This window comes from Petaurus breviceps, unplaced genomic scaffold (genome assembly GCF_028583685.1).
Source record: "Petaurus breviceps papuanus isolate PSGF00001 unplaced genomic scaffold, PetGlider_PUasm1.0 90919, whole genome shotgun sequence".
Taxonomy (NCBI): Eukaryota; Metazoa; Chordata; class Mammalia; order Diprotodontia; family Petauridae; genus Petaurus; species Petaurus breviceps.
Window position 1 is genome coordinate 34,632,730 of NW_027187378.1, and position 24,328 is coordinate 34,657,057.

Here is a 24,328-nt window from a genome sequence, read left to right on the forward strand (position 1 = left end):
AACTTAGAAGTCATTATAGCATCGAGTCAGTCCAAGTCCTCAGTAGAATTCTTTGTTCATTCCCATTCACTTTTCCTCTTAGGGCTGTAATTAATTTGAACTCCATTTTTCTGGTTCTGCTTTTGTTGCTTTGCCTTGTCTTATAAAGCTCTTGGTTTTTTGTTTTTTTAAATCTTCATGACTGTTGGTCTTAATTACTTTATAGTATAAGATTAAATTGATGTAATGCAATTTAACTATTCCCTTATTATTAGTGGCTTTCTACTCTACTAGTTTCTGAGATTCCAAAAGTTAATAAGCTACTTTTTAAAAATAAAAACCAAATGTAAAATAAAGGTTTGCTTTGTTGATCAGGGTCCCCATGGCCCTCTTTCTCTAAAAATCAACACCACCAAATTTTGCTCTGAATGGCATATCCACTGAGTATGATGCAAAACGTATGCTTGCCAAAAAGACTTTTTTATGGAGAACTCACACAGGACAAGTTTTTACATGGTGGTCAGAAGAAGCGATACAAGGACACTTTTCTTTTTTGGAAGGGGGGCAGGCAAGGCAATGGGGATTGAATGAATTGCCCAAGGTCACACAGCTAGTAAGTGTGTCAAGTGTCTGAGACCGGATTTGAACTCAGGTCCTTCTGACTCCAGGACTGGTGCTCTATTCATTGCACCTCCTAGCTGCCCCTATAAGGACACTTTCAAGGTCTCTCTTAAAAACTTTGGAATCGATTGTGTGATATTGGAGACACTGGCACAGAACTGCCCAGTATGGCGTGCCCGCACCAGAGAAGGTGATGTGCTCTATGAGCAAAGCAGAACTGGAGTAGTTCAAAAGAAACTCAAGACATGCAAATTTGGAGAATCCACCCCAAATGTTCACATGGACTATTTGTGCCTGACCTGCGGTAGAACATTTTGAGCTCATTAGACACCCTGTAACTTGACTCTAGCCTAGTGATGTCATTTTGGTCTTTTTGGAGAACAAAGGATAATAACCAAGGTATACATAAACTGAGGAAGTGAGCAGGACAATCACAAAATCTTATTTAATTTATTATGTATTAAATATGAGAGATAGCAACATATAGTGGATATGGAGTGGATTCAAAACCAGGAAGATCTGTATTCTAATCCTGCCTCCTGCCTTTGCCACGTACTGGCTACAGAATCCTGCCAAACCCATTATCTTCTCAGTGCTCTGGGTAACTCTCTAAGACTTCAGGTTGCAGAGATAGAACTGACCTCCAAGTGGAGGGACTTTCTTTACCAGGAGGTTCCTTAAACCAATGAAGGCACAGGTATAGTCCCTATCTCCTCTATGATATTTAATATCCTTAATAATATGCAAAAATCTTTACCTTCAAGATTCCTGCATTATTTTTACCACAACAAATTAGAAGGCAAATGATCACCATAATTCATGATTTGATTTGTAAAAATCAAAGTTATGTACAATTTTTCAAGAAGATAGCTATTGCAACCTATTGTAATACTGACTGCGTAAGGCAAGGTATACCTGTCTCCTGCTAATGATGTTAATTAGTTAAATCATTTTATAAAAGGATTCAATTTAGAATACAAGGATAGTTTAGGTCATTGGTCTCCTAGGTGAGGAGCAAGAAGCAAAAATTAGAACAGAGGAAAGCACTACGGCTCTTTAGCCTTCCTGTGGTCATTGCCTAACTATACTGAGCTCCTTCCCCCTGCCCGTCCCCAATGTAGGCACTGCTGGAGAGTCAGACTTTTCTGCTTTTCCTCAGGGAGGTGGGCAGACAGGTAATCATTCCCAATCTGGCCCACTCCCACAGGAATTGTTGTCCTCCCTTCTCCTCCCAACTCTTTTTTTTTTTTAATTTTTGCTTTTTGGAGGGGGGGAAGATGGGGCAATTGGGGTTAAGTGACTTGCCTAAGGTCACACGGCTAGTTTTTGTGTTAAGTGTCTGAGGCCAGATTTGAACTCAGGTCCTCCTGATTCCAGGGTTGGTGCTCTATTCACTGCGCCACCTAGCCACTCCTCCCCACTCTTACTGTCCATAATTCAACACGCCCTCTCCCCTCCTTTGCTTAGGCAAAAATACTTTCTTACTTTTGAAAAATATGTATCCAGTCATGTCTGACTCTCCATGACCCCATTTGGGGTTTTCTTGGCAAAGATACTGGAGTGTTTTGCTATTTCTTTCTCCATTTTGAAGATGAGGAAACTGAGGTAAACAGGGGTAAGTGACTTGCCCAGGGTCACACAGCTAGGACGTGTGTGAGGTCAGATTTTAATTTAGCAAGATGAATTTTCCTGATTTTGGGCTCTCTATTCACTGTGCCACCTAGCTGTGCTTTCAACAATTAAACATTTTTATTGCCATTCAGTTTATCTTTTATCTCATCCCTTAATTTTTTTTTCTGTATTTCATTTGTGTGTCAAAACATATAGAGAATATATTTATTATGTGCATACGATATGCCAGGCACTGTGCTAAGGTGCTTGGTATTCAAAGAGAAGCAAGCAAGATAATCCCTACTCTCAAGAAGCTCACATTAAAACAGGAGAAGAGAGCATAGAAAGGGTTGCTGAAAAGTGGGGCAGGGAAATCCTGAGAGGGAGAAGTGAAATAAGCATGGCTGAGTATGGCCATAAAATGGCAGTCTGGCTAGGGATTCATCAACTGGGACAATGGGTCTCAGGGTGGAAGCTTCTCTGCGATGGGAAAGAAGGCACTTCTGAGGAGGTTGGAGTCAATCCAGTAGAGTGTATGAAATTAAAGACAAGTATGTGTATATGGGAACTCACGCTTTAAAAGGTTTTATTGATGAAGATACACCAAAGAGTTTAGAAACTACTGGTTTAAGTAGTAGGGGAATCTGGATTATTAGGATTGGGCAAAAACAGGAACTGGACATGTTGAATTCATTTCTACATAAAGCAAATTCATGTTTTGCACTAATTCTTCCAACATAAGATGCTCATCAAAGGGCCTGAAAGCCACCTCACCTGGGAGGCCAGAGGATGTTGATCAGAATATGAGTTTCTGCAGGTGACCTGCTAATGGAGTGACCGATTGTCTAGTGATGCAACAGGAACAAAGAATAGAGGTGTGGTGCTTCTAACACTCCATCTGTCTAGGAGCCCATTATGGATAGCCCTTGAAGAATCCATCATAGCATTTTATCCATGTTTTCTCCCTCCATACTATTTCAAAACACTCCATACACATGTATCTTTAAAGCTCATACTTCTAGGCAGTATTAGATGATTCGGTCTATGTCATCTGTCTAAGGAAAGCTTTGGAAGGCATTAAACAACAAAGCAGTATTCAGTTTAGTCACATCTGTTTTCTCCTCCCGCTAACCAGCATCCTCTTTGTAGATCAGGAAAGTGTTTACAGCTGAGGAGAGACAAAAAGATGAAAATGACCTACCCAAAGTGACCCCAGTCAGTTCACGGACAGAGCCAGGACTCAAAAGAGAAGTTCCACTACTCATCTCTTTAGTGATGTTTTGTAAACTTTAAAATAATCAGTTCAGAAGTGAGTGCTGAGGATAGGAATATTTCAATGAAAAAGACTCTGAATACGAAAATAAAGAATAGAAAAAAGGGCACTGTTAGAAGCAGCCTGGCACAGTGAATAAACCAATCATGTTGAAGTTAGGAAGAAATCCTATCTTCAACATTTAATAGCTGTGTGGCCCTAAACAAATCTCTTAGCTTTTCCTAGCATCCTAAAACATGAGGATGAAAATAGCACCTTCAGGGGTGGAAAACCTGTAGCCTTGAGGCCACATGTGCCCTCTAGGTCCTTGAGTGTGGCCCTTTGACTGAATCCAAACTTCACACAACAAATCCTCTTAATGAAAGGATTTGTTCTGGAAAACTTGGACTCAGTCAAAAGGCTGCACTCGAGGACCTAGGGGGTCTCATGTGACCTCATGGTTTCAGGTTCCTGACCCTTGTAACCTATAGGGTTGAGAGTTCAATGAGAACATTTTACCAAACTTGTAGCACTATGCAAATAGAAACCATTTTACACGTTATTGGACAATGGTCAAACATTATTAAGTTTCTAGTAGGAGCAAATAGCCCTCTTAGTATATGAGGAAGACACAAAGATAATTAAAATAGGTTATCTGCCTTCAAAGACCTTTTAATCTATGAAATTATGAAATGTCAGAGCAGCTTCATTCAAAATGTTTATTAATAACAGCTCATATTTCATTTTCTACAGTTTATAACATTTTAGACAGGTAGCATAAGCATCATATTTATTTTACAATAATCATAGCCAGAATTTTTATACAACTCCTTAAGGTTTTCAAAACACTCTTTGTATGTCATCTCATTTGATCCTGACAATGACTCTGGGAGGTCAATGTTATTATCATACCCATTTTACAAATAAGGAAACTGAGTCAGAAAGTAGTTAAGTGACTTGCCCAGGATCACATGGCTAATAAATGTCTGAGACAGGATTCAAATCAGATCTTACCGATGTTAAGTTCTTTGCTCTATCTACTGTGAAACCTAACTATGAGATGAGGAAACTCAAAATCAAAGAAGTTGACTTGCCCAGGGCCACATTCTTAAATGGAAGAAATTCAAACATAGCACTTTTGATTCTGAGTCCAGTGATATTTCTAATATACTACCTGGCCTTGCCTATTTTTTTACATCACACTGCTTGCATGCTACAGCTTTGAACTACTGAACTAAAGAGACCCACCATCCTTATCCCCCTTCTCCTCCCCACTTCCTTGCTCCCACCCCCAGCATAGTCAATAACTGAGTTCACAGGTGTACAATATCTGGCTCATTCTCAAAATGTTCCCAGTTTGGTAGGATTGGCCAGGGTTTGTTCCCTGTTGACCTAAACTTCAAGTACCAGGATCACGATTGAGAAATAAGAAGACTTTTGTGGAGGAATAAGAGAATAGAAGTCATACAGATATTTGGATGTCTATCATGGAGAAGAGTTAAATTTATTTCGTGTATGTCCAAAATTCAGAACTGGGACCTCTAAAAGTTAGGAGACAAGTTTTGGTTCAGAGTAAGGAAGCATTGGGCAGCCAGGTGGCACAATGGATAAAGTGCTAGGTAGAGTCAGGAAGACTCAGCTTTGCTGAGTTAAAATCCAACCTCAGACACTTACTAGTTGTGTGACCCTGGGCAAGTCATTTCACCCCATTTGCCTCAGTTTCCTCATCTGTAAAATGAGCTGGAGAAGGAAATGGTCAATCACTCCAGTGTCTTTGCCATGAAAACCCCAAATGGGGTCACAAAGAGTCAGAAACGACTGAACAAAAACAAAGGAAGCATTTTCAAACAATCTGAGTCATCTGAACATGGGACAAGCATTGGGGTAGAATGACGAATTATACCATCGCAAATAGGTTATAGGATTTAGAGCTAGAAGGAGCCTTGGAAGCTGTCTAGTGCAAACCTGTCATTTTTACAGATGAATGAATTGAAGCCTAGCAGGTAGGCCAAGCTCACCCAAGTAGTTAAGGGATTTAGCTAGTATTCAAACATAAGTTTTTAATTCCAGATCCTCTGCTCTTACAGGGAGACCATGATGTTTAAGTAGAAGCTGTTTAAGTAGGAGCTTGTTGAGGCTATTATAGAAGGTATGACTCCATCAGGAGAGGTGGACAGCCTAAATTACCACTTAAGTCCTTTCAACTCTAAGAGTCTAAGAAACTGTTGACAAATTCTCATTTGTTTCTAATCTGTTTTTGTAATCTAGTGGAAGACCAGCTGACCTCTCATAGTTCCATTCATGCTTACAATTTGCTTGTTGAAAACTTGCCTGGAGTTAAACACAGATTCTGCGTAACAAAAACCATTCTTGAATCTTAGAAATAAAAAAAGCTTTCAAGAGATTTTAGTTTGACAAAGACCAAATTTTTGCTTGAAAACTTATTATTATGCAAGATCATGCACATGAGTACTGAAAAGTTCAAGAAGGTGTGGACAACCATTTTCTCTGGGACCCTGAAAACCAAGCTCTTGATTTAAAGCACATAGCAACTTCAAACACCAAGGTGGGAAGTCATGAACTGTGCCTCCCAATCTCCCTCCCCCTCTAGGAGTTATCTCTTTGAAGACTCACATCATAAGTTTTTCTTTACAAGACTATAAACAAACCAACAAAATGGTTTAAGCAGATACACGTTTTATACCAGGGTGATCTGGTAGCCCCATTTGAAACTCTTCAAGGGGTGGGGAACCTGAGGCCTTGAGGCCACATGTGGCCCTTTAGGTCCTCAAGTGCTACCCTCTGACTGAATCCAATCTTCACACAACAAATCCTCCCAATAAAAAGATTTGTTCTCTAAAACTTTGACCCAGTCCAAGTTTGGATTCAGTCAGAGGGTAGCACTTGAGGACCTAGAGGGTCACATGTGGCTTTGAGGTCATAGGTTCCTCACCCCTGCATAAAGTAGGAAGGATTTATCCTAGATGGAGAAGGGACACACCTCCAAATGTTGAATAAAAGGCTAGTTGAATAAGCCACAGTACTCTGAGAGACATCAGTAAATGGTAGAAATAATGATAGAAGGCAGAGGAAAAGAAGGAAATATGATTTACGTATCACTTTGTTTCTGAAGTGCTTTATACATACTAGGTCATTGCATCTTCACAATAAATCTGCATATACTACCACTGTCTGCTTCTAGGGATACAGTTAGACAGAAATACAATTTAACTTGGTGGCCCCTGATCACTATCTGCTATCCCCCCTCAGAACTCCCTCATCTCCTCTCCACCCCCTTGTTAACATACACAGGGTGGAAATGAAGAGGAGACCATGGGAGAGAACATGGGGTTCTCTCAGTTCCCTGACTTCAAAGTTATAACTACTGAAAAGAATCCTGCAGCAATAGCTCGGAAAAGGGTTGATTGACATTAGGAACAAAGTGAAAGGGGTTGCATGGGATGTTCAGGGAGGACAGATGCCTCTGGTGTGGGGGCTGCTGAACCCTTTTCAGGGCTCGACCAACTCTCACCTGTGACTCCAAGAAGCTGTACCATGTACAGTGGCCACACCCCAGTAAACTGTCTCAGCAAATGGGCTAAACCAGGTTGAAGGGAACTGAAAGGCCTCAAACCCATTGGTGAGTTAGAGGGATGTCTACCCCAAGCATGTGAAGACTTTCTCTGGCAGAATGGGTAGATGAGAACAGTTTGTTTCAACAGCCATGAAGGCAACTGAAGCAGGCATTGTGAAGTGCTTAGAGCTTGATCAGACATCAAAGATGCCAAGGTCATCCACTGCATCCCAGGTCATTACCAGTCAACTTGACTTTTGTCCTGCCTCTATACTTTGGTGAATCAGAACGAGAGGGCAAATTGTGCAATTCTGCTTCACAGATACTCATTATCTATGAGACCCTGAGAAATCATTGAAAAAAAAAATCGCTGCCTCAGTTTCCTCATCTGTAAAATGGGGACAATAATAGCATCTACCTCCCAGAGGATAAAATGAGATCATATTCATAAAGTGCTTTGCAAACCTTAAAGCCTCATATAAATGTTAGCTATTATCATTATAATCACCCAAGTAAAACCAGACTCCTCAAAGCTATTCTATTCCACCACAGCAAAGTGAAATGGAGCCCAGATAACTGGGCTGAAACTCCTTTTATCTGCAGATTGGTAGAATGGCTGATGTGCTTGTTAGAGCTATTGGCAAGAGCTGCTGCCTTCCTCCTGCAGCTCAACTGATTGGGATAATAATCAGTTATTTATATCATATTATGTTATTATGTAATAATAATGAATAATAACATAAATTTATTGCGACAATAATAAACTGACTCTCAGATCATGACGATGTACTTTCCTTAGTGGGTCAGCTTCTCTGCCCCACATGTGCCTTTACCCCCATCACTGTACAATCTCCAGCTCCTCTCAGGTGTCTTCTTTCTGCTCCTATGCCGACTCTATTTCCATTAAAAATGTATCATCTTTCACCTTTGTCCCACAGCTGTGTGCCTGGTGACATCTCTTTTGACTGGTTCCTAGGACAACAGCAAAGGCTGGTTAATGAGATCCAGCAGATCAATACCCAAGCTGATAATGTGTATTCAGTTATTTTTTTCAGTAGTGTTCTACTCTTTGTGACCCCATTTGGGGTTTTCTTGGCAAAGATAATAGAGGGGTTGGTCAGCTTATTTTACAGATGAGGAAACTGAGGCAAACAGGGTGAAGTGACTTGCCCAGGATCACACAGTTAGTAAGTATCGGGGGCTGGATTTGGTCTCTCTGACTTCAGGTCCAGTGCTCTATACACTGGGCCACCTAGCTGCCCCCAGGATGAGACTAGTGAAGAACTGAAACCACAAAGTTTGGTGTAGAAGGTCCATCATTATATACACACAGGAGAGAGAGAGACTAAATCCAAGAAAACGAGCTATTATAGAAAACCAGGTGCTTGGACTGGTGCCCAGAATTTGTTGTTTTTTCTTTGGATGAATGTTTTTACTTTTCAGGGCAAATTCCATTTACTAAAATGATGTCTGGGGGCATTTTTCATATATCTCTGATATGGCTAAATTCTCAGCAGAGAAACGAAGCCAGAAAAATTAACAAGCTTCTTTTGTCTACATGTTGCAAATATGCTTTGGAAATGTGGATTTCTTCCAGAATGTTTCTACTAGAACCTTACAATCCTCAAACTACACCCTCTTGTAAAAATATTTATATTAAGGGGAGCCTGAATATACCTTTTCTATCCTAAGAGTAAATGGAGTTAGCTGGAATTCCATTTAAAGTCCCCACACCAAAATAGTGATAGGCCTATGGGGTTTTTTTGATTAGGTAGGAATTTATGTCTTAACCAAATCCCACACTTGAGGGTAGTTAGTTAAAAAGAAGATATCCCTCTTAAGAGAACTGACGTAAACGCTGATATTGTCAGTAGATAGTTTTTTCATAGAACTTTCCAATTTAAAATTTTTAATATGAATTTTCCTTTCAGATTAACATTTCTTTCCTATTTCCCTCCCTTCCCCATGCCCCACCATTTGAAAAAGCAAAAAAAAACAAAAACAAAATCAAAAACTCCTATTACAAACATTTACAGTCAAGTGAAATGAATTCCTGCAACCAATTCATATCTTGTACATGGGAGCCCTTTTGGATTCCAAGGGGGATGTGTGTGTTTTTGTGTGTACTTTTTCATCAAATTTCACTTAATTTAATTCTATACATCATTTTCAATAAAGGTTTATTGATAAATTATCTTTGTGTTAACAAAACCCCATGACTGACCACTTTGTCCCCTCTTCTCCCATATTTACCTACAAATATAAATTCATAATCATGGAAAAAATCTAAAAGATTGGAATAGTCACATCCTTTCTTCTCTCAATCAATGAAACTCAAACATAGTCTTGGGAAAGAAATCCTGAGAAGATTCAATATGCAAATAACCTATGATTTCATCAGTGTGCAGAGCTCCCAGTGTAGTAATATCCTTCTTCCAACACAAATCACAACCTTTTAATGACTTAGTAGGAAAGCTCTAGGGAGTTGAGTGCCTCAGATAATCTCATACAATTTTAAAGGCCAAAGGTAGGATTTGAACACAAGCCCAGCACTCAACACAGCATATACTTACCCTGCTTTCCTTCTATCCAGTGTGATGATAAATACTGAAATGGTTGTCATGTAGTATAGAAAGTAAAAGTATTCTCTGTCGCTCCATTAACAGTGAGCTATAGACACTGAGGGTATTCAACTAATAACCTCATTACCTACTAACTAAAATAGATATCCCCTTTTCTGGAATCCAAGGCCCTCAACAATGTGTCTCCAACTCACCTTTCAAACTTTAGTACACATCAGTCCCCTTAACACATTCCTTGTCCTCCTGACAAACTCTATTATTCACTGTTCTTTGCTCTCACCCTTCTCTGCTTCCAAATATGTGCTCATAAGATCCTCAGTGCCTAGGATGGAAACTATTTTGTCCCTGACCCTATTTCTAACTTTATAAATTCTGACCATTCTTCAAAGTCTAGCTTGGCAGAGTAGAGAGAATTCTAGACTTGAAATCAGGAAGAATTCATTCAAATCCTGACTCTGATACTTACTAGCTGTCTAATCTTGGGCAAATCTTTCAGCCTCATCATTTAAATGAAGAGATATAAATTAGTGGTCTCCAAGGCCCCTTCCAGCTCTAAATCTATGATCCTCCATTAAATTTTTCTTGATTAAAAGTACTTTATTGGGGCAGCTAGGAGGTGCCCTGGAGTCAGGAGCACCTGAGTTCAAATGTGACCTCAGACACTTGACACACTTACTAGCTGTGTGACCTTGGTCAAGTCACTTAACCCCAATTTACTTGTCTTCCCCCCTCCAAAAAAAGTACTTTCTCTCTCCTTGGATCCAATTAATGATAATAATAATAACTTATATTAACACAGAACTTACAGATTTGATCCTCACAACAGCCCTGTGAGGTAGGTGCTAGTTTTAGCAGAGAAGGAAACTGAGGCTCAGAAAAATTATGTGACTTACCATAGTTAAGTGTCTGAGGCTAGAATCAAACTTAGATCTTCCTAACTCCATGTCCCAGCACTCTGTGCACTGTACCACCTACCTGCCAATTAAATTTGATAATGATTTTTTTAACTTCAATTCTGCATTAGACACTGGATATTTCACAGAGCTTTGTACTTCTAGTACGTTATCTGTCAATTTTGTTTTGCATTATTTGGTCTCTTAAAAGTCTTAGTAAGCTGTAACATATTAAAGCTTAGAATTGCTCTTAGACTTTTGGGAAATCTTGTTTACAAATGTATACATGTCTTATCTTCTTCCTATTAGATTACAAACTCCTTGTGGGAAAGAACTGTGTCTGATTCCATCTACGTAGCCACAGTGCCCAATACAGATCTTTGTACTTTGAAGGTATTTAGTAACTGATGAACCATGGAATAATTCCATTGTTGGGAACATGTGTGAAAGTATTAGTAAAAACAAAAGTAGAGTTATCTCTCCTAAGGTTTTCATGACAACATTCTCTGTAAATCCGCCCCACCCCCAATTTCTTTAAACACACAGAACAAAAATTGGAAGCAATCTAACTGTCCAAAAACAGAGGAATGGTTAAATAAATTTGATTATATTTATATAACATGCAATTAAGAATATATATATGTAATATATGCATATGTAATGCAGTTAAGAATAACAAGCATGAAAAATATAAAGAAATCTGGAAAGATCTTTGTGAAATACTGCAAAGTGAAGGAGAGGAATGAAAGACTAAATATAACCACACAAGGTCACCTGTGTTTTTTCCCTCCCCCTCCTCCTTCCTACCTAAGCAATTACCAAATCCCCTTGATTCCACCTACCCAACATTTCTCACATCTGGATCCTTCTCTCTATGCTCACTGCCAGCACATCTGGGCTGTGGTACTGGCACAGATACTTCCATTTGTTATTTTTATTCCATCATTTCAGTTGTGTCTGGTTTTTTTTTGTGACTCCACTTGGGGTTTTCTTGGCAAAGATACTGGAATGGTTTGCTATTTCCTTTTCCAGTTCATTTTACAGATGAGGAAACTGAGGTAATCAGGGTGAAGTGACTTGCCCAGGGTCACACAGCTGGGAAGTGTCTGAGGTCAGATTTGAACTCAGGAAGATGAGTCTTCCTAACTTCAGGCTCAACGCTCTAACAACTGTGCCACTTAGCTGCCCTTTGGCAGTGGGCAAATGCATGGATTCATGTAACACTAGAACCAGAAGGGACCTTATAGTTACTGAATCGGAGCCTTTCACTTTGGAGCAACTTAAATTGTACCTTGCACCAAACACACGCTATAATTTTTCAAAATATTTGCTGAACAAAAAAAAAATGAACTTTACAGAGGCTCAGGAAGTTCAAATGACTTGTTTATGGTTATATAAGTAGTTAGTGGTAGAGGTGATACTAGACAGTCCATTGGGCTGTTTCCATTACATCATCTTGCACTTACTAAGCTCTCATATCTTTTAACCCAAGGCTGAAAATGCAGGTTTGACCCTCAGGAATCATGTAAGAAAAGTAACTAAATGGCCTGTAGCCTAAGCACATAGCCCTAGGAAATCAAAGACAGAAAGGCCCCATATATTCTAAAGTATTAACAGCAGCACTTTTTTTTGTGAGAGTAAAAGGAAATAATACTAATAACTAGAAACAAAGTGGGGATATCTCTTAGAATATTCCTGAGCAAATTGTGGTATATGAATGTAATGCATTGCTATTGTTCTGTAAGAAATAATGAACATGAGAAATTCAAGTTACATGGGGAGCCTGGTAATAAGGAGGAGTCAAGAGAAAGGAACCAAGAGAACAATATACACAATGACTACAATCATGTGAAATATAAGGAAAAAAACACAAAAAGAAAGGGAACTCTAAGTAACTGTAATGAACCATCTTGGCACTAAAGAAGAGATAATGAAACATAGGACCATAGGATCATGGGTTTAAAGATGAAAGAGACCTTTGAGATCATCTCAAAATCCAACACCTTTGTTTTCCAGTTCAGAAAACTGATGGCCTGGTGCAGTGAATAGAGTACTGGCTCTATAGACAATAGAGACAGGAGGACCTGAGTTCAAATTTGGCCTCAGACACTTAACACAAAACTAGCCATGTGACCTTGGGCAAGTCACTTAATCCCAATTGCTCTGTCTTCCCCCCTCCAAAAAAAAAGGCAAAAAAAAACCCTGATAACCTTAGACATCAAATGACTTGCTCAGGGTCACAAAGGTAGTAAATGTCCCAACCAGGGTTTTTCTTTTACCCATAGGATCAGAGAGCTAGAGGTAGAAAGCACCTCCAAGACTATTGAGTCCAATGCCACCATTTTATAAATGAGAAAACCGAGGCATAAGGAAGTTAGATTCCTTTCTTAAGACCACACAGGTAGTAGGTTTCAGAGGTGGGAGGTGAACCCAGAAAGGTGAACTCTGACTCCAAATCCAGCACTCTTTCTATTAGGGGGGGGGGAGAGGTTGTAAGGAAAGGATGATGTATCAAATGTTGCACTAGGGCATCAGATTTAGTTGGCATATTAATTGATTTTACTTATTTGTTTTTCTTTGTTACAAGGAAGGTTCAATGCAGTGGAGCTGGGGATAAATCCAAACATTACTGTGGTGTAAAAACAAAAGACAATTTTAAAAAATGCAGGTTTGGGAGCAATATGTTAAGTATTATAAATGGTCCAGTTTTCTTTTCTCTTATAACCTTTGATGAATGAAGTTTTTCTTGCTTTGAAGGAACTGAGCTCCTTGTGAGATAATTTTTAGTTCCCTAGAAGCAAATGCTATAAATAAGGCTGCCACAAGATTTCCATTGTACTCTGTTTTCACTCCATTTAACTATCTTTTGAGAAAGCAACATTATTTAATGGACAAAAAAAATAATCTTGAAGGCATGGATTTGACTCCACCTTCTGCTACGAGCTTCCTGTGTGAGCTGAGCTAAGTCCCTTAGCTCTTTTGAGAACTGTTCTTCCTATCTACAAACTCAGTATGTGGGATGTAGTGAATCGAGTGCTGAACTCAGGGTGTTTCCCCTCACTTACTAGATATAAAATTATTTTACCTCTCTCTACCTCAGTTTCTTACCTTTTGGGTTTTAGGAGGCTCAAATGAGATTGTATGCATACGTATACACACATACTGATATAATATGATATGATATGATATGATATAATATAAATGACTGCAAATTTTAAAAACATATAAATATCAGCTATTATAAAAATAGGAACTGGACCTATGATTTCATTTGTGTAAGGAATAGGTGAGAAAATTCCCTCAAACAGTGCAGGTTGGCACCTTTTCTATAACTTATACTTTTAGAGAATTGCCTAGAGCACAGAGAAGGTATATTCCCAGGATTCCACACAGGCAGTATGTGTCAGAGAACTTGAACTCAGGTCTTCTGGATCCAAGGCCAGCTGTCTGTCCATAGCATTCACACAGTGCTTTAAGATTTGCAAAGCAGGGGCAGCTAGGTGGTGTAGCGAAGAGAACAAGCTCTAAGTCAGGAGGATCTAAGTTCAAATCCAGCCTCAGACACTTGACAATACTTACTAGCTATGTGACCTTGGGCAAGTCACTTAACCTCAATTGCTTGCCTTCCCCCCTCCAAAAAAAAAAAGATTTGCTAAATGATTTTACATCTATCACCTCATTTGACCATCTCCTGCCTATAAGGTAGGTGCTATTATTATCCTCTCCATTGTACAGATAAGGAAGACTGAGATGTTGAGTGACTCGCTCCTCTCAAGAGAAGCTAATCACCTGAAATCTCCTCATCACACTGTTTAACTCAGCCTTGACTACTCAACACCTTCCCAGTTTCCTCAGCTTCCTCTCCCCTCTGACTGGCATGCTGGAGAGTGGAGGGCTAAACTCCTCCCGAAGCTTTCTTTCATAGAGGACAGGACCTTCCATCTTGCTCTCCACTTTCTATCTGCAATTCCACTCAATTTGAACTCTATTGGTGTCTATGGGGTATTCAAGTAGGACTAGCACTTGTTACATGAGGACATAGCAAGACTTTGTCAGGGGTGCGCATTCCCCTTTGGCGTCCAGCTGACACTCAACTCTCCCCCGTGGCTCCAAGAAGCTGCAGAATACACAGCAGCCACACCCTGGTGAAATCATCTCAGAGCATGAGCTGAACCAGGCTGAGGATAACCAACCGGCCTCAAAGCAGTCAGTGAGTTGGGGGGTGGGAGGGTGTACCTCAAGCATGTTAAGACTTCCCTGGCAAAATTGGCAGTTGAGAGCAATTTATCCCAATGGTCACAAAGGAGACTAAAGCAGGTTCTGGAGAACGCTTAGAGCTTGGTTAGACATTGAAGATGCCAAGGTCATCCACAGAACCCTTGGCTATCACCTGTTGTCCTGACTTTTGTTCTGCCATTGGACTTTTATGATTGGATGAGAGAGGGAGGCTGCTGATTTTGTGTAACTGTCTCACTTAAATCCAATTCATGTAGGAGGTAAGACATCACTGCAACTTGTCATCTTTAAAAACAAAGGACAAACAACAACATGGAACAAGATGCCCCCAAGTCAGGCACCCCTTGGCTTGGCTCCTACTTCCATATTCTTTTTTTGTGTCATCTTTTCCCATTGAATTGTAAGCTTCTTGAGGGCAGAGACAGACTTTCTTTTTCTTATTTGCATCCCCAGCTTAGCACAGTGCCTGACATATAGTAGGTACTTAAGAAATGTTTATTTAATTGAATTTCCCAGGGTGTCTGAAATAGGATTTGAACTCAGTTCTTCCTGACTCCAAGCCCAGGGCTCTATCTGCTGTGCCTCCTGCCTTATTAGATGATACTTTCTATTTCTCTATCCACTATACCAAACTATTGTGATATGATACTTTGTATTTTTCTGTTGTCTCTACAATTCTTTGCATCATCATCTTTAAAGATTCTCAGATACTTAGATTACTTTGCTTTATCTAATCTTTCTTTACCTCACTGCCTTTTTTGTAGTTTCTTGTGTCATTCGCTTCTAGTAAAACCTCCATAAGGGTCTGAAAGGATGGAAAGCCAGCAAGAGGAAATGGACCCAATGATCACTTTATACACAATCACCCTTTCGGCTTCATATTCCTGCCTTTGATCTTCTTGTTCACTTTCCTGAAACAAGTTCTTAAGCCATAGTAGTAGTTCTCAGTTCAAAGTTCCTTTAAATTTTCTATAATTTGGAGGCTTCACTATAAAGCCCCTCAGATAGTATCCATCCAATGTACTTTTTTCCCAGACAAAAAACTCACTCTAGAGACAATTGAATTATTCCTCTAATTTACTTGCCATTGGAGAATAAAGGAAAAACCAGACAGAGGAGAGATTTTGCAAGGAAACAGTATTAAAAGGGAGATCACATAGTTGTAGCAGAAAGCCTACTGGTTTTGGAGTCAGAAGATTTGGATTCAATTCTCAGCTCTGTCACTTTCTAACCTCTGTGACCTTGGACAAATATTGTCACCTCTCTGGGCTTCTGTTTCCTCATCTATAAAAGAAGAGCTTTGGACAGAATGACCTCATAGGTCTCATCTGGCTCTGCATCCAGGGTCCTAGAAATCACAGGTGGAAGTATTATGACTCTGGTCTCGGAAGAGTTCTTGGCCTAACCCTCAGTTTCCAGAGGACCACAGATGTCATCTGAGTGCTTGGTTTTTCATGTCATCAACCTATTCTAAACATACCACTGTCATGAACACTAGGGGTTGGATGAATGGGCTTTGCTGCAATCCAACTGAGACCTGGGAAAGACCTTAGCTTAAAAAGGCCAAAGTCTCCCACTGCATCTGGGGCCATCTCCAGTTGTCCTGATCTATATCAGGCCACTGGACCCAGATGACCCCGGAAGAGAGAAGTGAGGCTGGTGACTTTGCACAGCCCTCCCTCACTTAAATCCTACTCACTTGCAAGTCATGGCATCATTTTCCTAATGTCACGGTCCTCTTTGAGTACAAAGGAGCTGCCAACGGGCTGCCAACCATATGTCCTGTATGGTCAATTCGACAAAGGATGTGGGGTAAGTGAGAGGAAAGAAGAAAACCTACTTAATTGTCAGTAATAATATTGTGAATATTCTCCCCCTCCATCATGGACCTACTAAATGCATTGCATGTTTAACGGAATATCTGGACTGCCGTGCTCGTCCAAACCCCTCATATTGCTGCTTGTTCCGAGCACAGTTACTGTCAGGAGATGGCTTTGGTTCATCTGCCCTCTCAGGCTCCATACTCCTGCTATGTTTTCATTTCACTTGATTGAAAACAGCTGGGAAACCATAAAGATTAAGTAACCTCGCGATGATGCAGAAGGAAAGTATTTTAGCAGTGACATAACCACCACTTACCACTCTGGTTTCTTTCAGAAGCAGAAGGCTCTGCTTTTGATTTACTCACAAAATCATGCATCCAAACCCCCACTTTCTTTCAATGTTCATCTCAGGGCATTTGCTTAGATTTGCTGTTGATAATACCACTGGTGTTTAGGGCTGAACACTGAACCACTAACATCCATATTTTGTTTACAAGTGTTTGTAAGGGTCATTCATACCAGGTCCCTAATAATCACAAGAACAACACAGAGAGTAGGGCAAGGGAGGATGAGAAGGTAGTGTTAGGAAGCAGATAGGTAGGAAAGTCAAATACCGACCACTGTAGGCATAATCAGGAAGGAAGGAGGGGGTGGGGAGGAGAGAAAGAGAACTAACATTTATTAAGCACCTTCTGTGTGCCAGGAGCTATGCTAAGCACTTTTCAAATATCATTTCATTGTATCCTCACAACACTTTGAGATAGGTTTTACTATTATCTCCATTTTACAATTTAGGAAACTGAGGCAAATAGTGTTAAATGACTTGCCCAAGATTGCACAGGTAATAAATGTCTGAGGTTGACTTTTAACTCATGTCTTCTTGACTCCTGGGCTCTCTTTCCCCTGTGCCACTTAGTAGTTGAGTTGTGAAAACAGAAAGAAAGCAGCCTCTGTCAATGGTTCTAATGAGTTTATAAGTTCTTTTTGCATTCATGAGCTTCCATTAAGTCAGTGAATGAAAGCTGGGGGGGACCCAGAGCCTCTGGGTCTTTATACAGCAGCTGTAGATCTAGGTGTGTTGAAAGGAAAAAGTGCAAGAGACATCTCGTCAGAGCATAGCAGTGTGGCTCTGGGGTGTCTGGTTACTTTGGTTGTTTCCCTGGTGTGTCTGTGTTTATGTTCCTCTGGGGTATATGCTTCCCTGAAAGTGGCCTCTATTGGGCTCAGTTCTGAGTTGCCTGAAGCACATAGCATATCACAAGGTTGGCTGATGGTAATGTGCCACAAGACAAGTGGCAACAGTTTCCTTGCCAATAAATTTTAAAACACATTTCAATTTTTGTTAGCATTTTTTGTTTTTATGTCACCTTTATTTCTGAATAAATCCCTCTCATTCCCCCATTTTAGCATGTCACCTCTTATAAGAATAAAAAATAAAGAAAAAAAATGTAGCTCAGCAAAACTAACCAACACAAGATCTAAGTCTGACAACATACACAATACTCCACACCCATAGTCCTCCACCTCTGCAAAACTTTATATACCACTCAATTTAGGATGATGTGTTGATTTCTTTTGTTTTGTTTTTTTCCATCTTAAAACGAAGTCTTTGTTTTCCTGGTGATCCTTTCTTGATTCTGTATCATGTAACAATCTTCTGATACATCTCTATATTTTTCATATTCATAATTTCATGTAGTGTAATAATATTCCATTGTATTCTATATGATAGTTTGTTTATTTTTTCCCACAATTAATTTATATCTACTTCGTTTCCAGGTCTTTTCTGCCACAAAAAGTAAAACTTTGAAAATGATGTGCATGGGACATTTCTTTTCATCCTTAACAACCATGGACTATATGTCCACCAGTGGGACCTCTGAGTCAAAAAGTATAGATATTTTAGTTACTTTTTAAGCATAATTCCAAATTGCTTCCAGAATGGTTAGGTCAATCCATAGTTCTATTAACAATGCAAAGCACTTCAGTACTGACTATTCCATCTTTTGTCATCTTTCCCAAGTTTCTGAGAGTGAAGCAAAACCTCAGAGTTGTTTTTGATTTGCATGTGTATTTTTATTTGTTTGTTTTTTGGTTAGATTTATCTAGGTTCAAGAGGGGTAAATTGATATTCCTCTACTATTATAGTTTTACTGTCTATATTTCCCTGCAATTCATTTAACTTCTGTAAAAATTTAGATGCTATTTCATTGAGTGCATATATGTTTAGTATAGTTATTAATTTGTTTTCTATGGTACCTTTCAGCAAAGTGAAGTTTCCCTGTTTATCTTTTTTAACTAGGTTTGTTTTTATTGTTGTTTTGTCTGAAATCATGATTTCTACACCTGCATTTAAAAAAAATTTTATTTGAAATACCATAGATTCACCTCCAGCCTCTTATTTTAACTCTGTGGACATCTTTCTGTTTCCAATGTGTTTCTTATAAAACAGATTATTTTAAGATTCTGATTTCTAAACCATTCTACTATCTTCTTCCATTTTTATGGATGAGTTCATACCATTCACATTCATAGTTGTGTATTTCCTTCCACTCTATTTTCTTTTTCCTTCTCTTTGTTTCCCATCCCCTCTTTATGAATTTAGTTTGTTTATGTATAATTCTTCCTTTATTCCCTTGTATTTTTCCCTTTCCTTTAATCTCTTTGCCACCCATTTTCCCATTGAATGAAATGTATTTCATTTGTATGTATTCTTCCCTGCTCTGATCAGTTCAGAGTGAGGCTCAAATCAAACCTCCCCACCCCTTGCTCATTGTTCCTATAGATTTCTACTTAGATGCCCCAATTATGTGAGATAATTTTCCCATAATTCCTCTCCCTTCTTTTCCAATGTATTTCTCTTCCCCTTCCATTCTTCCTTTAATTACATTAAAGCATGACTGTACCACTTTCAGGTCCAAGTTGTTAATTTTCTTTCCATATTTTTCTTCCAAAGCTTTTATTTCTTTGCCCATTTTTTTCCTCTAGCATTCTCATTCGGTTTTAAAAATCATCATTCGTTTCTTTTTTTTTTTTTTTTTTATCTCTTCAAGCTGTGTTTGTCTTTGAGGATTTCCTTGTCGAGATCTTAGAGTAATTTTCTTCTTCTTGGTTTGTGTCTTGAGCATCCCTGCCACCATAATAGCTCTTTGTGGTGGGATTCTTTTTTCTTTGCTCATCCTTTCAGCCTGTTTCCTGACTCTGGATTTTATATTAGGGTCAGACGTTGTGTACTAATGGGGGTGGGGTGCGGAGCTAAAAGTATGCCCTCTTAGGTCTTTCTGGTGCTTTCTTGGGGGTTTGAGTGTTGTGTTATTCCAGGATCTCAAAGGCAGTTCAGGTTGGGGACCTGCAAGATTTCAGTGTTCCCAAAGTTGCGTGATCCAGGACAGTCTAATCCCTGCTTTTCTGGTCTGAGCTACAAGTTCCTAACCTGGGTTTGAGTCTGAGCAACATCTCCATGGGGTTGTCCCTAGTTGGAATAGACTGCTGCTACTTGAGGAACTACCAGCCATCTGGAAGACTTTGCAGGTTCAGACTGAGAGAACTTCATGTTCCCTTTTGTTCTCAGATTTCTACTCTGATTTTTACATCGTAGACTTTGCACCAGGCTGGGGGCCAGAATTTAGTACCAGTTCTGTTGCTGTGGGCATAGTCACACAGTCATTTTTTGCTTCTTGAACTAGCTTCTTGCTCAGTACTCAATCTAAGACCCTCTACCATTCTTCACTCCAGACTGATCCTTACCTTAGAATACCACCCCTAAGTACAGGTCTCATCCTAAGTGCACTCTGCATCTGTGACCTGGAAATGAGTAGTGAGCAATAGAGCTATTAGATGGCAGCTTTCCTGTAGCCCACATAAAATAAGGGCTTCCTACCCTCAGGGACCTCTTACTGTCTTGGTGCTTCCTGCCCCACTGCATGGTCTAGGTTCTCTTTCAGTCCCTGGAACTAGAATACTATAGATATAGATACTGCAGCCAGTGCAGTTGGTGGGCTAGCAAGCGGTGAGAATAACGAGATGGGGGTGAAATAATAGTCTGTTTGCTACAGGACCATTTCATACAGAGCCAAAGATGCAAGGAGCTCACAGAGTTTTTATGCCCTCCTCACCCCCAGGAGAATGTAGACAAAGTAGAAAGATGCTATATCAAAAGAATGCAGATAATGTAGAAGGCGCCTCCCTTAATCCTGTTCACTATTTACCCTTGCTTACGGTTAGTTACTTATTAGGGTATTATTCTAGGACCATATCCAGAGGCATAAACAAAAAAGATTACATGCCCTCTTGCTTATCTGCCTGATAACCTTTGCAGGTAACTGTATAGGACAGGGGAATGTACCTTAGTGAGGCCAAGGGACCCCAAAACATCCCCTATATAATACATTCTTCTGCTTGTCAGTCTTTCAGATAATAATATAGGGGAGGGTAACATTTCATTAGCAAAGCTGAAAAACTTCTGAAAGTTCTCTACATATAGATAGATGTACTTCTGTCCAGACCCATTCCCAGTAACCACCATCTTCTCTATCTGTCTCCCCCTGCAAATCTGGACTGGCAAAATGACTCATGATTTTTTTTTTCTCTTGGATTTCCCAATCAGTACTTGGTCTGGTCTTCTAGATCTTCATGGAAGGATTGTTTGAGAGAAATTGAACTATTCTCCTTTCTGTCATCTTGACTGTTCTCTAATTTCCATTTCTTTATTATATTATTAATGATTTAGAGTGACCTTTCACATGGATTTTAATAGTTTGCATTTCTTCTTTTGAGAACTATTTGCTCAAATCCCTGACCACTTATCCAATGAAGAATGTCTCTTGTCTTCTGATTGCGTTAGTTCCTTATATATCTTGGATATCATTACCTTATCAAAGATATTTGATGCAAGATTCCTTCCCAATTGAAAGCTTCTCTTTTCATCATAGTTGCATTGATTTTGTTTGTGCATAAGTCTTTCAACAGCATGATGAAAGTTATCTATTTTACCTTTTTTGGTTGGCACTATTCCTTGTTTTGTACAGTTTTTTTCCCTAGCCAAAACTGTGTAAAGTACCTGACTAGGTTCTCTTCTAATATTTTAGGGTATGGCTTTTGATATTTGGGTTGTGTATCTATTTTGAGTTTCTTGTGGTATGTAGTATAAGATATCGGCCTAGACATAATTTCTGCCAAAATACTTCCTAGTTTTCCTAGCAATTCTTGTCAGATAAGGAGTTCTTCCCCTGAGTAATTTATATTCTCAAGCTGTCAAGTACTGAGTTTTTTAGTTCCATCATTTCTGGTTCTTCCTCTCTTATCTGTTCCATTTATGTAATTTTCTATTTTTTTTAACCAGTACCAAATAGTTTTGAAATTGCTGCTTTATAAGATAATTTGAGGTCTAGAATCACTATTCCTCTCTCCCTTCATTCTTACTCCTTTTTTATTATTTCTTTTGAGATTCTAGAACTTTTGTTCCTCTAAACGAATTTTGTTATTATTTATTTATAATGATTTTTAAGTATCTCTTTCTTCTGTCAGGCATGCCTGCATGAGAGGTTGTGGGACCTTGAGATTCAGATCTCAAGAAAAGGGAAATGATGTGTGACTGATTTCCTGGTCCTGTCTCCCGAGGTCAGTGGGGTAGAGAGTGTGGCTTCAGGGATTAGGATGAAGTCTAAAACAACTTTCCATACCTATGTCCAAGACTCCCATAGCCATGACACCCCTGGCAGGTGGTTATACTCTAATTCTGATAAACCACCTAACTCCACAAATTGACCTTACAGAAGTCTAATTAGTAATCCATCTATCCACTGATTACTCCATTTAAAAACTGAAGTAATGATATCTTCTACTTTTTCCATCCTCATAGAGTGATCCCAGGGATGAATGAAATGACAAATGAAAACTGAGTGTCTCTATGATCAGAAACTTTTCAGAAATGGCACACAAGTTATTAACTATTCACTCTCTTGCAAGTAGTAGAAAGCAGGGGGTAGGGAATTAGGTAGTAAATCTGTTGATTGATGAGCCTCAGTCACCCAACAATGGAGCAAACTGAGTTCTAAGCAGTGGGGCAGGTTCTCATTAACCTTCTTTTCTCTCTTCTCTCTCTCTTTCCAAACACACTCCCTGCCAAATGTAGCACCTATATACGCCTCCTACCACTTGTCAGAAATGTTGTAGAAAGGATTCATGCTTTAGGTAATATATTGAGGCCTGTTCCAGAAGTGAGTGTAAGATTCTATAGCTATTTTTATCTGTATTCCACCTACTTTAAACTTTAAAATGCAAATACCCCGGGAAATATGAACCTTTTAATTATCAAATCACAACTAGGTTACTTTCCAATCAGAAGGTGGAAGGGGCAAAGAATAAGCATCTGAAGGGTGAGGAATGGGACACCAAAAGGTGGGTAAAGGTGCTAATAGGGTTTGGGAAAGCCATAGGCAAGGGACTTTACCCTTCATCATCTAAGACAACAAGTCACAGATGAAATGGCTTATCTGCCTCATGGATGGTGAAAGGAGTTTTCACACCAAGAGTTCTTTAAAACAAAAGGAAATTCTAATCATGAGCTTTAGTTTACAAAGCACCTTCATAGAGATCACCTCACAATAATGTGTAAGGTAAGCAGAGCAAGTATTATCCCCACTTTACAGATAAGAAAACTGAGGCTTAGCATGGTAAAGTGAGTTTCCCAAGGTCACCCAGTTAGAAAGTGGCAGATCTGGGACTTGACAGCAAGGCTTCCTGACTTTAAGACTAGTGCACTTTCTATCACACCCTAATTTTCTATGAGCCAAAAGATATTCTGAATCTGTCATTGAGAATGATCTGCCCATTTTTTTACCTTCAGAATGATCTAATTGCCTTTTCAGTGTATTTGGAACTGAACAGCGTTTAATGGAGCCAACATGGCATAAGGTATCCAAAGGACCTAGATTTATTCTTGGATGTGCTATTAATTTACATGGTGACCTTGGGTGAATCTCACAAGCTTTCTGTTGTTCCGACTTTGTGTCTTACACTTTCTCCATGCTTCTGACTTCATGAAGATAATGATGTTTGCCATTGACTTGGCTAATAGTCAGTACTTGCAAATATTATCTCATTTTATCCTCATGATAATTTTGGGAGATGGGTGCTATCATCATCCCCATCTTATAGATGAGGAAACTGAGACTGAGAAAGGTTGAATGACTTGCCCAGGGTCACCCATCTAATAAGTGTCTTACATCAGATTTGAACCCAAGTCTTTCTGAGTCCCGGTTCAGTACTCTATTACTTCCATTAATTATTACCTAAAATCACCTAACTACATACTATAAGTATGGAGGACTCCTGACATTAATATGACGTTTGATTTAAAGTACCATTAGGGGGAAAGAGTTGTTTTGTGGTTGTTTAGTTGTTTCAATCATGTCCAACTCTCATGATCCCATTTGGAGTTGTTTTTTTTTTTTTAGTAGATACTACAGTGGTTTGCCATTTCCTTCTCCAGCCCATTTTACAGATGAGGAAAATGAGGCAAACAGGGTTAAGTGAATTGCTCAGGGTCACACAGAGTCTTCCTGACCCCCGCCTAGCCATTTGTTCACTATCGTTCCACCTAGCTGCCCCATGAGTTATTTAGGAATATGCTATGTGGAGAGGGTTTAACAATGCATCTTGCTTTTAAAAAAATTATTGCAAGGATATAGTATCATAGAATCATAAAAATAGTTATATTATTTTAAATTTTCTATTATGAATTTGTTGTTGTTAGT

General features: G+C 39.3%; 1 protein-coding gene across 14 annotated transcripts in view; it reads right to left on the minus strand.

Moving 5' to 3' along the window:
• The window catches only part of PSD3 (pleckstrin and Sec7 domain containing 3), an 804,858-nt gene that overhangs the window by 739,302 nt on the left and 41,228 nt on the right, over positions 1-24,328 (minus strand). The window contains exon 2 of one of the 14 annotated variants that reach the window (XM_069075743.1): positions 10,513-10,594. The exons of the other annotated variants lie outside the window; for them this stretch is intronic. The gene's annotated coding sequence lies outside the window, so the exon portion shown is untranslated. The remainder of the gene's footprint in view (positions 1-10,512; positions 10,595-24,328) is intronic. 14 annotated transcript variants of the gene reach the window in all.